Source organism: Molothrus ater, chromosome 3, assembly GCF_012460135.2.
Source record: "Molothrus ater isolate BHLD 08-10-18 breed brown headed cowbird chromosome 3, BPBGC_Mater_1.1, whole genome shotgun sequence".
Classification (NCBI taxonomy): Eukaryota; Metazoa; Chordata; class Aves; order Passeriformes; family Icteridae; genus Molothrus; species Molothrus ater.
In genome coordinates this window covers 111,982,589-111,996,938 of record NC_050480.2, presented here as the reverse complement: position 1 = coordinate 111,996,938, position 14,350 = coordinate 111,982,589, and the positions used below count along the sequence as shown (strand labels likewise).

The 14,350-nt window shown below is 48.1% G+C and overlaps 1 protein-coding gene across 4 annotated transcripts in view; it reads left to right on the top strand.

Moving 5' to 3' along the window:
• EXTL3 (exostosin like glycosyltransferase 3) overlaps positions 1 to 14,350 on the top strand; it is a 147,212-nt gene that overhangs the window by 20,524 nt on the left and 112,338 nt on the right. For 3 of the 4 annotated variants that reach the window (XM_036379653.2, XM_036379651.2, XM_036379654.2), the window contains exon 1: positions 16 to 305. The exons of the other annotated variant lie outside the window; for it this stretch is intronic. The gene's annotated coding sequence lies outside the window, so the exon portion shown is untranslated. Of the gene's footprint in view, positions 1 to 15; positions 306 to 14,350 lie in introns of those variants that run through there. 4 annotated transcript variants of the gene reach the window in all.

Here is a 14,350-nt window from a genome sequence, read left to right as displayed (position 1 = left end):
CGGGTATCTCCGCCCCCGCTTCGCCTATCTCCGCCCCCGCTTCGGCTATCGCCGCCTCTCTTCGTTAAGTTCCGCCGTCACTTCGGCAACTTCCGCCGGTTCGGTCGGAAATGGCCGAAGACGTGCGAGACCCAGCGGTTTAAGGGGAGAAGACCGGCCGGCTTCTCGGAATAAACCAACTGTGTCCGGCCCGTGGGGGGGGGAGCAGGGGAGGGCGGACGGAGCGGGAAGACGAGGTAGCGGCTATGGCTCCCCCCCCAGCCACTCGCGGCTCTGCCGGGAGGGCGAAGTGAGGGCGCCGAGAGGTAGGAGCGGACCGTACCACGCGCGGGGAGAGGGGGAGGAAGGTGGGAGAGCGGTAACACCCCCCCCCGGAACCCCCCCGCGGCAGCCCGTGGGGCCGGGTAAGGCGGGAGTGGTACAGTCCGGGGGAAGCCCCCTGGAGCGGCGGCGTGGGGGGGGGCTCGGCTTGGGCGTCCCTGAGGGGCTGGAGGGGAGCGCGGGGTCCCTGAGGGCCGGAGGAGCTCTGAGCGGGGCTCCCTCAAGGCTGAGGGGACTGCGAGAGGGGAGATCCCTTAGGGCTGGAGAGAGCTGTGAGCGGGGATCCTTCAGGGCTGGGGGGGCTGTGAGCGAGGATCCGTCAAGGCTGGGGGCACGGTGGCGAGAGGTTCCTGAGAGCTGGGGGGTGGGGGTCTGTGAGGGGGGTCCTTCAGGGATAGGGGTTTGTGAGGGGGGTCCTTCAGGGATGGAGGTTTGTGAGGAGGGTCCCTCAGGGATGGAGGTGTGTGAGGGGGTCCCTCAGGGCTGGGGGTTTGTGAGGGGGTCCCTCAGGGATGGAGGTGTGTGAGGGGGGTCCCTCAGGCTGGGGATTTGTGAGGGGGTCGCTCAGGGATGGAGGTTTGTGAGGGGGTCTCTCAGGGATGGGGGTTTGTGAGGGGGTCGCTCAGTGATGAGGGTTTCTGAGGGGGTCGCTCAGTGATGAGGGTTTCTGAGGGGATCCCTCAGGGATGGAGGTTTGTGAGGGGATCCCTCAGGGATGGGGGTTTGTGAGGGGATCCCTCAGGGATGGGGGTTTGTGAGGGGGTCGCTCAGGGTTGGGGGCACGGTGCAGGAACTCCCTCAGGGCTGGGGGTTCCTTCAGGGCTGGTGAGGCTGTGAGGAGAGTCCCTCAGCTCACGGGTGAGAAGCATTATGGGGATGTTGCTTTATGAGGATCCCCTCACACTGCAAGGGGAGACCCCCACAAGGCTGGGAGAGCCCCTCAGGGCCGGTGGGCTGTGAGAGTCCCTCACAGCATGAGGGGCACTGTGGGGGTCTCACAGAGTGAGGGACACTGTGGAGGGATCCCCACAAGCCTGGGGACCCTTATGCAGGAGGGCTGTGGTGCCCAGGTGCTGCTGACAGGCTCCAGCCTTCCTACCTGTCCTCCCTCCTGCATCCAGCAAGAATCCTGAGACCTTCTTGTCCCGCCTGTGGATCCCCCAGCGTTTCAGGGACCATCACATCCACCCTGGCCAGTGCAGCCCCATTTCTCCCACTCTGAGGCAGTGCCTGAGTTCTGCTCCTTATGGTTCTTGCTGGGGTTCTGCCTTGTGAGCTGGTAAGGACAGCAAGGATGAGGCTGCCCTTGCTCTGGGCTTCTTAGCATGGCTGGTATTGTGCTCCTGTGAGTTATTTACTAAAGCTGAGGTCCGTGTTATTATTTTTTCCCACATGATGTCCTTTCCTGCTCAGAAAACATCGGGGTCTTTACCAACAATTTTGCCTGTGCGGTGATGGTACCTTAATGCTGCCAGGCTAATGCCCCGTTAACGCTGGTCCAAACCCAAACAATTTGGAGCCTGAAGGGGCTGGAAATGGTTCAAATGGTATTAAGGATTCACAGAGATGCTGAGAAGCACTTTAGATAAGCTGTTTTGTTGCTGTGTGTGTGTTAAAATCCAAGCACTGACCAGTTTCTGACCTCTTGTTGCTTTTATGTGAGTCTGATAGACCACGTGCGTTGATATCATGGTATGATAACTTTCAAGTGCCTGGGTTTCTTGTGCTGCCAGCCTCACATGTGTGTGAAGAAGATTAAGTAACTTTGTTTCCTCTGAGAGGAGTGTCACATGCAGGTGATTATCTGAGATATTTCTGTTCTCATGGAGAAATAAAATGATATCCGAGATAGTAACATCTTGGAACGTGGGTTGGCGGGTTTTATCGAGTACTGAGTAATCTTAAACTCGTTTCTATGCAGAAATAGCACCAGAAATGAACCACAGTCTGATTATGTGATGATGGGGAGAGAGATTTGTCTCCCCCTGACAAATCCCTTAACTTCACCTACCATCTGAGAGCCCAGTAGTTATCATGCAGTGTTATCTGTACCCACTCAGGCCTTTGGGATGCCTCTGCTTTTCCATTTCTCATTCCAGAAATGGCAGTTTGCATGGGTTCAGCTCAGTGTTCAGGGATTCTGGAGCTGGGATAGTTGCCTGCCTTCATTGAGCAAATTTTTCCAGCAGCTCAGCTGTGGTACAGACAGTTCTTGAACTTCTTGATGTTGTGTTGCAGAAGGGAAGTCCAGAGCAGTTTTCTGGAATCCTCTGATTTTTCAAGTGGGGACTGTTAGCTCTCGTGTTTGTTTACACGTGAGGATGGATTTTGGCAGTTGTCAAGTCAGAGCAAAAGCAGCAAATGCTGGGAATAAGGAAAACATGATTGTTGAATTCCCTTCACTTAGGCTGGCTCTCAATGATACATGGCAAAATAGGAGGTTGGTTTGTGTGCTGTTCAGATGGCCTGGGAAAGATATCATCATCATCATCATCATCATCATCATCATCATCATCATCATCATCATCATCATCATCATCATCATCTTCCCTTGAATATTTGTGGATCTCTGGCACTGTTCAGCTGATGAGTTGGATGTTGTTGATGCATTCCCAAGTTTTGTTTGCCTATGGGGAGCCAGAGTCCTTCCTGAGCCTGCTTCCCACGGCCATTAATTCTTGAAATGCCCTGACACCTTCAGCTTCAGTTTTTAGCGTCTCTCTCCTTCTGGTCATGTATATTTTGTGTGTATTTGTTGTTTTTCCCTTCCAGTCTCTGTTGCCTGATTTTTTTCTCCTTGCTCTTTGGCTCCTGTCGCCTCTCCCAGTTGCCTTGCCTGTTTTCCCAGGGCATTGCTCCTGCTGCCCCCAGCAATGTTTTCACCAGGCTGGGGATTGCAGCTAACCACAGATGTTACCTGTTTGATGCCAAGACCACAGCAGCCCTTTGTGAATTGGCTCCTGCTCCAGAGACAATTTTTCTGCTTTGGAGACCCCACAGGAGCAGTGAACTAGAAGGGACCTCGTGGTCATTGGCTCCTGTCTCATCACCAGAGATTTTTCCTGCAATCTGTGCTAAATACCTTTATTTTTTGAGAAGGAGCAGACTGTGAACATTTTGAAGCTGCTCCTAACTCTGGGTGGAGTATTTGGTGTTAGTCCTAATGAGCAAAACCCCCAACAAGCAAAATATTGGGGGTTTTTTTTGTTGTTTACATGTGAAAAAGACAAGTGTAACTCATAGGCTTGTTTGGAATATGCTGCTCTATACTGAAAATACAAAAAAAAATAAATCTCTGCTGCTGTGTGGCTTGGCAGCGGGGAAAGCATTCCCATGGGATTTGGGGGATGCAGCTGGGGCCTCCATTTGTCTCCTACAACCTGTACTGACACAGGCTGTGCTTGCTGGGCTACAGCCAGCACGGCTGTGAGCTGCAGTTGTGGGGCTGCAGTCCTCAAAAGCAGAGTTTTCTCCTTGGAGAACACTTGGAAGTGCTGCTCACTGGGGCTCTCCGTGCTTGAGTTTGGCTCTTGCAGCTCAGCAAATCCTGGTGGTGGATGCTGCCTGAGAAGAGGTGCAAAGCCAGTTTGAGGTTTTGGGGTTTGTTTAGGAAGGATAAAGACAGAAACATCTGCAGCTCATCCATCCCCGGGCTGCCTGGGTGTAGGAAGCCTGACCCACCAGGTAAATTGATGCTGTTACAGCACTTGCAGGGCCAGTTTTGAAGTGCAAATTGAAATCCCGTTTCTGTGAAGTCGTTGCTTTTTGTTAATTGGTGCCTGTTACCGGCAGGAGCAGTTTAGAGGTCTGACTAATCCATCTGGGATGAAAGAGGGCAGGTTTAGGTTACATTTTAGGAAAGAATTCTTTGCTGGGAGGGTGGTGAGGCCCTGGCACAGGGTGCCCAGAGAAGCTGTGGCTGCCCCTGGATCCATGGAAATGTCCAAGGCCAGGCTGGACAGGGCTTGGAGCAACCTGGGATGGTGGAGAGTGTCCCTGCCCATGGCAGGGGGTGGAATTGGGATGAGCTTTAATGTCCCTCCCAACCCAAACCATGCTGGGATTTGATGATCTGTCCCTGCTAATTGGTGGTAAATGGATAATGGCTTCTCAGGGCTATGTTGACATAACCAATAACTCTACAAAGTGATCTGTTCCTCAAGGGTAAAATTGAGTGAAATACAGAACATTGAGACTTATAAATCAATCAGATCAATCCTGGATGGGTTTTTTTGTGTGGGACAGAACCCTAAACCTCCAAACCAGCAGTTCACCTGTAGCCACTAATGGACATAAGGACTATTTTAAAGCACATATTCTTAATGAGTCTCAGATTTTCTGCTCTTGCACTCAGCTTCTTAAATGACTGGAATCTTGTTGCCTGGAGTCTGTGTTTTCTCTGCTGTCCTCTGCCCTCCCTTTTCCCTGTGAATTTTGGTGCATTAAGAAAATGTGCCACTTTTCTAATGCAAATGTCTGTGGTATCAGAACATGGGATTAACCCATGGATTGTAAGAAACACTTTCAAGTTTCTTCTAACAGGAAATGTTAAGAACATTCCCCAGTGCAAAAGTAACATTTTTATTCCCCTGCTTTGCACAGTGCCCAGCTGCTTGGTCTTTTACCTGTCTTGTCTCATAAAATGCTTTCTTTTATGGTTCAAAATACTTCCAGGTATCTTCTCATCTGACTTCAGTCTTAGGGACAGTGACAGTGCAGGCAGCCTGAGGTTTGTTTTCCTTCCTGTTGTGTTTTGGTACCAGCATTGCCTGAAGTGTGGGCTCCAACATCTGCCTCTGGATGAGCTGTTTTCCTGTTCAGTGTAACAAAGCCATCTCAAATCTGTGCTGGAATATTTGGCATCCATGGATTCATCTGGAAGTGAGTTCTATTTGTTGAAAGGCCACAGTGCCACAGAGCAGGAAGTGCATTGCTCTGCCCATGCACTGCCTTCCTCAGGGAATGCTTTTTGACAGGTTGGGTACTTTGTAAATCCAGACAAAGAAACGACGAATTCAAATTTGGACACTTAATGTGAAAATTGGCTTCTCTGCTTATAAAAACAATATAATTAAAACCATCCACCGTCCTCCATTACTGTCCCATCAACACATCTCCATTTCCAACCTTTTGGGCCTGGATTTGATGGAATTGAGCATGTCACTGAACGTGGGAAAAGCTTCTTTTATCTTTCCCCGCCTCTTTATGCAGCGCCTCCGCACCGTGCGTAACGCGGGAGCGCTCGGGGCTGGGATTCGTGCACGTCTCTCAGTGCTTCTATTACGGGCACGAGGAAGTCATTATGCTGCAGGTCTGCTCTGGGGAGGCACTCGGTGGGAAGTGATGTGTTCTGGGTTGTGTTGGTGGGGAGTGGAGTGGAGGATATGCTGGGGAGTGCTGCTGACACGCAGATGATGCCTGGAAAAGGTTGGCGTGGAAGCGTTGGAGCTTGTGATGAGAAGAAGCTGCCAAACGAGTGGGGAGCCTCAGAGCTGAGAGCAGAACCTAAATATATAAAGAAATGCTGTGAGCCTCTTTCTGAGGGGTCTGGAAAGCCTAAGCACAGCAGTCCTGAATTCCCTTTCTGTTTGCAGGGAAACTTGTAAGGTCTGCAAGGAATAGGTCTGAAACCTTTGATATAAGTTGGATCAACCTGGGATGGGGAAAAATGTCCCTGCTCATGGCAGGGGGTGGAATGGGATGAGCTTTAAGGTCCTTCCCAAGCTAAACCATCACACATCAAAGCTGTGATGTGTGACCAGAAGGTGGGCAGAAGTCAGAACTGCAGGATCTTATCTTCCTCATTTAGAGGTAATTTGCTGATCATTTGATACAGGAACCCACTGACTCCCAGAAATGCATTGTACATCTAATAATACGTGTCAGGGAATAGGTTAGCATCGTTCTCAGATAATTAATAAAGATAGCACTTCCATAGCAAATAGGAAGGAAAAAAAACCCCAACCCGTGCATTGTTTAGCTAAGATATTTCTTTCCTTAGGCATCTCTCCTGGGAAGACCTTGGTGCTTCTAAATGAATCTGCCGCCTACCTTGTGTACCATCATTTTAATGTGGGGATTGAGGAGGAGCCAACTATTGGAAAAGCAGCCAGAGATGGATGCCCTGGAAAGGTGCCACTAATTACTGTGGCAGCTGACAATTAACTGTTAAGCCTTTCCTTGCAAAGTTCTCAACGGTGCATCCTGAAACAAAAACAAGGACCTGGAGAAAGGGGAGAGCTGTCCTTGTACTGATTTTGTGGCGTGATTGTTAAAAGCAGAAGGTGGAGCTGATTCTGAGGTGGTTCCCTTCCAGCAGAGCAAGTCAGATTTGATGGACCCAGAAGCATTTTGGTTTTTTTGCTGCTGGGCTCTGCAAACTTCTTACACTCCTTACCTTTAAACTAGGTTTGAGGCTGTCATTTCTTCACAGGGAAAGCTGTAAATTACTAACATCTTCAAAGTGTCATTGTTGATGTGAATCTGAGAATTTTTAACAAAAATCAAGATGTAATAAAAAAAGATTCAAAGAAATCGTGCAGTTGGTTTCTTGCATTTGCCTCCAGGGTTCTTCTGACTCTGTTTTTACTTTGTGGCAATGATGAATAGCAGGAAGCCTTTTGCCAGTGTCTCAAGGGTGTAGTTAGTTAGGAGTAACGATTGAGCTGGAGCTGGCAGGTACCTCAAGGTTTTTGTACACAAGCTGATCTCCCTCCATCCCTCAGGGCTCAGACCTGCTCTTTCTCTGGAAATGACTTTTACATCGTTGGGACAACGATGATTTTGATTAGAAAGGCCAAGCTAGAGAATTATTTCTCCCTTTTCGAATGAGATGTTGGGGAAGATGTTTTGGCGTGCACGGAGTATTTCACTGAGCTTGCGTTTGTTGAGCTCAGGTGGCAATGCCAGGAGCATCTCCGTGGGTTCTTTATAGCAGCATGAGCCAGGCTTTGCTCTGACTTGTGTCTCTGTGTAATTCCTTGGCCTTGGAAGGAGTGACCTGGAACGTGCAGGCAGATCTGGCTCCTGTTTCTGTTCATCTCTGATCTCTGCTGCGTGCGCCGACACGCGAGCCCCGGCTCCCAGCAGCTCTCCCTGGGACACAAAGTGGCAGCTGCTTGACAAATGCAATGGAGCAAGTGTTATAAAAAGAACCAAAGCGAATTGCCTCTCCTCAGAATTGATTAAAGCAGGAGCAGTATTTGGAATGCTTCTTGTGTGCTCCGTGTTCCTGTGCAGGGGAGTCTCTCTTGGACACTTTGCTGTCCCTCTACCTATTCTTAGCCTGTTTACCAAAAGCTGTTGTATGTGCATCAAGAGATCTCCCTGTTCAGGCTGTTTGTGTGTTTATGTGGAGTCTTTTGAGGAGAGAGGGAATTATGTCCTTTTCTGTCACCTCCTCCTCCTTCTGCTCAGGATATACAGGTTAACGTTTCCATAGTATCTGAGTGCACGGCAGAGTGTCTGTGAGGCAGGGAGGTACTGCCTGGTACTTGTTGACACTGACCTTCGAATTTGAGATTTGTGACACGGGTGAACTGATTTCACAGCCTGCTGCTAGAAGGGGTGGCCCTGGTCCCTCTCCCTCTCTCAGCTCTGCAGTCCCTCTCTTTCAGGTGATGTCTCAGTGCAGGAATTCAGTTTGAAAATCCAACAGCAAACTCCTTGAGGGATTTTTGGTGGGAGATGGAGAATCCCCTTAGTGGTAGGGGGCACAAGGCAAGGGCTGGTTTCATGCTGGAGTGTCCTTGGAGGGGGATCAGAGAATAGTTTAGATTGGAAAAGCACTTGGAGATCATGGAGTCCAACCATCCCCTGCCACTGCCCCATGTCCCCAAGTGCCACATCCACAGGGCTGTTAAATCCCTCCAGGGATGGAGACTCCACCCCTGCCCTGGGCAGCTGTGCCAGGGCTGGACAGCCCTTTAAGTGAAGAAATTCCTTGTTATCCAACCTGAGCCTGCCCTGGCCATTCCTCTCATCCTGTCCCTGTTCCTGGGAGCAGAGCCCGATCCCACCTGGCTTCCCTGTCCCATCAGGGAATTCCAGAGAGGGAAAAGTTCCCCCCTGAGCCTCCTTTTCTCCAGGCTGAGCCCCTTTCCCAGCTCCCTCAGCCCTCCTGGTGCTCCAGCTCCTTCCTCAGCTCCGTTCCCTTCCCTGGACAGCTCCAGTCTCTCAATGTCCTTCTTGTCCCAGAGCTGTCCCCAGCACTGGAGGTGCCCCAGCAGTGCCCTGGCCCTGCTGGCCACCCTAGAGTTGGGACAAGACAGATGCCACCGGTCTCTCTGCCTGCCTTGGGCACACCTGGTCTCATGGCCACCTGCCTGTGGGCCACCTCCCCCAGGTCCTTTTCCACCCAGCAGCTTTCCAGCCCCTTTCCCTGGCAGTCCTAGGAATAACTGAGCTTGGGCAGGTGAGAAATGGGCAGTGGGACAGTGCCACAGCCACTGTGCTGTGTCAGGGAGCTGTTCCAGCACCCTTTCCTCTTCCCTGCAGCCCCAGGGTGTGCTCCCTTTATCTTTCCTGCACTCTCTTCTCTTCCCTGCAGCCCCAGGGTGTGCTCAGGATGATTTAATGAAGCGCAGGGAACTCGTTCTAGGTGAACACGCTGAATGGACAAGAATAGTTGGCTGTTGTATATGGCTATGAAGGTCACCAGAATCAGATGCTCATTTTTCAGCTCCTGGGTGCAGCAGAGCTTTGTGCTGACACAGGCACTTCCTGTCAATGGGGCTGGAGTGGCACTGAAAGAAGAAAATGCCACTGGAAAAATGTGTATTGGGTACAAATTTGTCAGACTTTGAGGCTTCTTTTTGTTGCCTGACTCTTTATTCTGATGTTATGAATTTTACTTTTCTGTTTTGAGAAGTGAAATTAATAATGTCCCTTACTTCCTGTCCAGTGGGAAGGAATGTCTTCATGCTGGCCCAAGCTGAGCTGCAGATGAGACCTGTTTTGGGAACTGTTCTGCAAAAGCAGAGGAAGAAGAAACTAACAGTTCTCAATTCTCTTTGAAATGCAATTTTAATGGTTCCTTGGTAATTCATGCAATTATTTAATCGGCTGCACCATCCCTGGGATTATTATTCTTCCCAGGTAATAACTGGAGCAGTAAAGATATCTTGTAAATTGAAAAAAAAACCCAAAAAGAATTGGCATATGTTGATTGCAGTACTGGGTTTTAGTAATTGTTTGAAATGACCTTTTGGAATCTCAGAGAGAAAATTTGTTTGCTTGACTTTCTCCCAGATCAGCTCCTGGCAATCTCGATATAGAGCAAAATGGAGTTGTTTTGAGTTTTTTAATTACATTCTGACAGCAAAGCCTGTTTTTCTGTGTGCATTACTGTTTTTTTTTTTTTTGCTTTTTTAAAGGTTAAGCTCTGTTTGACAGGAGTTCCATAGATGAAGTTTTTGAAACTTTTTGGTGTGGTTGTTTGCCTGGATTTTTTTAAGCCAGAATTGCTTATCCTGGGTATTATTACAAAATAAATATTTATTTATTTCTTAATTGAAGGAGAAAATTCTCGCTGTATTTTTGAATGTCTAGAGATGTGATGATGAAAGGTCTGTGGGTTTTTTGTTGGTTTCATTTGTGGGTTTGCTTTGGGTTTGTGTTATTTTGCTTTTTTTTGGTCTTTTTCAGCTTTAGAGGTTGTAATGTGATGAGATCATAGAACCTTGTCAGGTTTAGGGAAAGAAAAAAAAGATTATAATTTTTTTCTACCAAGTTCTAGCAGAGCTGTTGTGAAATCTGGTTCCTCAATGCCACTGGGTTGTGGTCAGAGCCCACTGTGGGTTTGGTTTATAGGAAAATGTCCAATATCTGAGGGCCTTGCTCCACACCAACTCTGTGTGGAACCTGCTCTTTTCATGGATGAGACCAATGATTCTTCCCTTTTCCCTTTTGAAAATTCTGGCTTTTTTTCCACTTTAAAATCTGACAACCCTCAGAGAGCAAAGGGTCAGAAAAACACATTGTGTGAAATCTCTCAGCCTTCAAGTTTTCACATGAGAGCCCATTGCTCTTTGTGTTTGCTGGAGCTGCACTCGTCGAGGCTGTGAGAGCCTGGTCCTTCAGAAACACCGAAGGAAACTCTGTGAGAGCCGTGCCAAGGAGCAGGTGCTGCAAAATTCAGCTTCTGCCAACTCTGAGAAAATTGCACTGATGGAGATCAGCATCTCTCAAGGGAAAATTAAATCTCAAAATGAGTGTCCAAGCTGGAAGTAGACAACAATGCCAGAAATACGTCCAGCAGCTCAGTTTGGAGTTTCCCTTCCTCTCAGGCTGATCCCTCAAGGCAGCGTGGTGTCCCCAAGGACTGGAACCTGGAGTTGTTTCCACAGGGGACAGAAATGACAGGAAGAATCAAACGGGACCCAGCCACAATCAGCTGGAGCTGAGTGAGCAGCAGCTGAGTGATTTCAGCCTCCTCATCAGGCTGGTTTTGCACATCCTGACTTGAAAAAGTAGGTTTTTCATCCTTGGATCTGAACAGACAAACCTGAGGGGCTCCATATTTCCTGCTAAATTCCAGATAAGATCTTTTACTGCTTGAACTTGCAAAGCAGTTTAGGTGTGTGCTTCCCTGCTCCTGCAAAGAGCTTGATCCACCCCTTCATTTAGATGAGCTTGTTTGCAATGAACAATGTTCCTCAAGCTGTGAATACAAAAATGGTTCAGCTTTAAAAAAAAAAGAAAAAGAAAAAAGAAAAAAAACCTCTCCCCTGCAAACAGATGATGTAATGCCCAAGCTCCAAGTTTAAACAGTAGCTAATTTGCCAGGGGATAAACCAGGGTGAAATCTGTCAGGCTTCCCAATTTCCCCCATTCACCAGAGCTTTGTTCTTTCTGCTTTCAAATGCAGGGTACATTTGTGTGTCCACACTGTGTGGTTTCCTTCAGCTTCTGCAGCCAAAGAGTTTGTCCAGGGGCAAGAGAAAATGTTGCTGTGAACCTTTTGTTGCCATAAACCTTGATATGCATCTTTTTGGTTTTAAGTTTTACTTTGTGAGTGAATTAAAATCCTGAGCCATCCCTTTGATGAGCTGCAGCACAGGGTTATTTATTGTTGTCTCTTTGCAGGCACGTTCCTTTGGCCAAGCAAGATTCACTCCCTGCAAGGTCCCTGGGGCACTGCTGGCTGGGAGACTCAGCTGGTTTGGGCTGCCTGTGGATTGTTTACTTGCTGTTTGGACTCTCCTCTCCCAGCCAGTTTTGTACAAAACAAGGAACACTTAGTTTTCACACATTTAAAAAAAAATAATATGAGCAGCTTTCTCTGCTGGTGGCAGCTCTGGTCTGTGTAGTGCTTGGTGTCTGCTGACAGGAGGGGATTTTGGGTGGGGAAGAGGGAGGTTTGGATCACACTCCCCCTCCTCCTCCTCCTCCTCCTCCTCCTCCTCCTCCTCCCTGGGATGCTCTGTTTATTGGAATTCTTCACTGACCTCTTCCTTTAATCCTCAATTTTGGCACCATTTCCCAGGGCTCGTGGTGTAAGCACAGGGCTTTGCCAGCCAGCAGGATGAACAGGGTTAGAGACATCCAGGATTTGCAGTGTCTGCCTGTGCTGGTGGAGGAGGGAAAGATGTGACACAAGAAATTGAAGTGACACTTAAAGGAATTGCTTCCATCTTCTCTGGCTTTTTCTATCAAAAAGCAAAAAATGCCATCTTCAAACTTGGAGCAGCTTCATTTTAAAAGCTGTCCCAGTGTGGGGTGAGCCTGTTTTGGGGATGTCATTACCCAGCCTGGCATGTGGGGTGGATTCAGCAGTTTTTTCTTGCTCTGAGCAGCGCTGGCTGAAAGCTCTGAGAGCTCCTTGTGCTGACGCTGCACTGGAGCACTTGGGGAGAGATCCCATCTGTGAGAGCATCTGACTCACAGCACTGAGATCTGCTGGGATGTGCTGCTTTCAAACAGCTGGATTTCAAAATCTCACCAAAATTGTGTGAGGGGTGGGAAGCTGAGGGGCTCTCCTGCAGCTGATGGTTTATTTTTTTTCTATAGTTGAAAACTAAGAGTAGTGAACCACTTGCAGTTTATGGTGGACTTGTGCTTGATCTGTTCTGTTTATTATAATTTTATTCCCCACATCTTCTTGCTGGTTTGACTCCTTCCTCTTTGGCATTGTTTTCACCTAAATCCTTTTCCTCACAATTTCCCTGCTCCCTGCCAGCTGTGGAGCAGCTGGGAAGACACCAGAAAACACAAATGGCTCCGAAGGGCTGCTCAGAGGGGGCACAGCTTGGCCATGGAGCCTGGATTCAGCTGGAGCTCCTTGGATGGGCTGCACCAGCCCATCTCCAGCAGCGGTGGGGATGTGCTGAGGAGCTGTGGGCTGCACACAAGGAGCCTTTTGTTTGCTTGCCTTAGCAACCCTGCCTCTCTGAAAGCTGAGATGTTCTCACTCCCGGGAATGAATGCTGGGTGTTTCTCGGGAAGCAGGCTTGCTTTGGGAGGCTGATCTCAGTAAATTGGTCTTTCTATCCCTAACCCCCTTTTTTTTTAATAACAGGAGGTCTCCATCAAAAGAAGTCTGGTTATCTGGTGTTCACCCCCCTGCTCACTCTCATCTCTGCTGTATCTGTTCTGGTGGGCACAATGTGCTGAATTTCAATAAATTGTAGTTGTAGTCTTTGCTAACTATCTGTCAAATATTGACTTAGTCTGTAGGGTGAGCTGACTAAGCTGAAATTAATGGTGTAATTCCAGCTTGTTTGGCACAGGTATGGAGCCAGTTTCATTGCAGATGGCAGAGGAAATTAAGATCTACCTTGACTGCAGCTCGAGGGGATGGGAGAGAGAAGCCTTGGGCTTATATGGCAGCAAGGAAAGACTTGGTGGAGACAGAGAGGGGGAGTGTTTGTGAAGATACTGAGGGTGATAAAAACTCTTCCCAATGAATGAGGTCATAAGACAAAAATTGAGGTGGTGTTGTTAATTGTGTGCTATTACAGATGTCATGAAATGATCTTCCACATTCTGGTCCCTTGCCATACCCCTGGGATAATTTTTCTAAATCTACTGAAAATGAGATCCAAAAAAAAGAAAAAAAAAGAGACAATCTGGCTGGTTGAGGTTTTGGCACAGATCTACAGCCTCAGTGCTGATATCTGCTGGCTTTGTGCAGGTGAACAACTCCACGTGTTCCTGAGGTGTTGCTGCAAAATGACAAAGCCCTAACACCTCCAAACAGGCAAAGAAATGGAGATGCAAGGAGGTGTCTGAAGGGATCCAAGTGATCCAAAAGAGCTGATGGCAGAACTGGAGCTAAACCACACAGCTTCCCTCGTGTTTCAGAGCCTGTCCTTCAAACTCCTGGGAAGCTTGTGGGTTTTTGAGGTTATTTTTGAAAGGTTTGTTGCTGGCATAAATGAATCTTGGAATTCAAAACAATAAAGATGCAGCTTTGGGGCCAGTCCTGCTTGAGTGACTGCAGGGATCTCGGGGCTGGTGCAGTGAATCTGATGGAATTTTATGAAAGGAGAGCTCATGAGTTGGTTTGGGGTTTTTTCAACACCTTTTTTCTCTTCATCCCTTAAGTCTTTGCTGCAGGTAGTAAGAACTCCATTGTAACTTTCAGTTTTATGGGAGCTTTGTGCCTCCAATCGATTGGTTCCTGGCTGATCTTCAATAGCCCAAAGAGCAAATGTAATGCAGCAAATTCATTATATGCTAAAATATTTATTGTGTTACTGTAAAGGTCATTGATAGCAGTGGAGGCTCAGTAAGATACAGTCCTGAATCTTTCCAAAGATGGGATCTGTCACCACTCTCTGAGAGCAGTGTTTTAAAAAGTACCTGGAATAACTCAGCCCATGCTTTTGGAGGTGTTTGGACCTTGTGTGGGTTAATAAATGACTCGTGCTGCATCTGAAAGTGAACAGCTGTATTTAATTTTGTCATGTGTACTCCACAGGCAGATGTGGAGGGCAGAGCAAGAAGGGAATCTTAGTTTAACCTTGTCCCTTTTGGCTTGATTTAAGTAATTTACAGCGTTGTATAATAAAATCTCCACATCTGATTT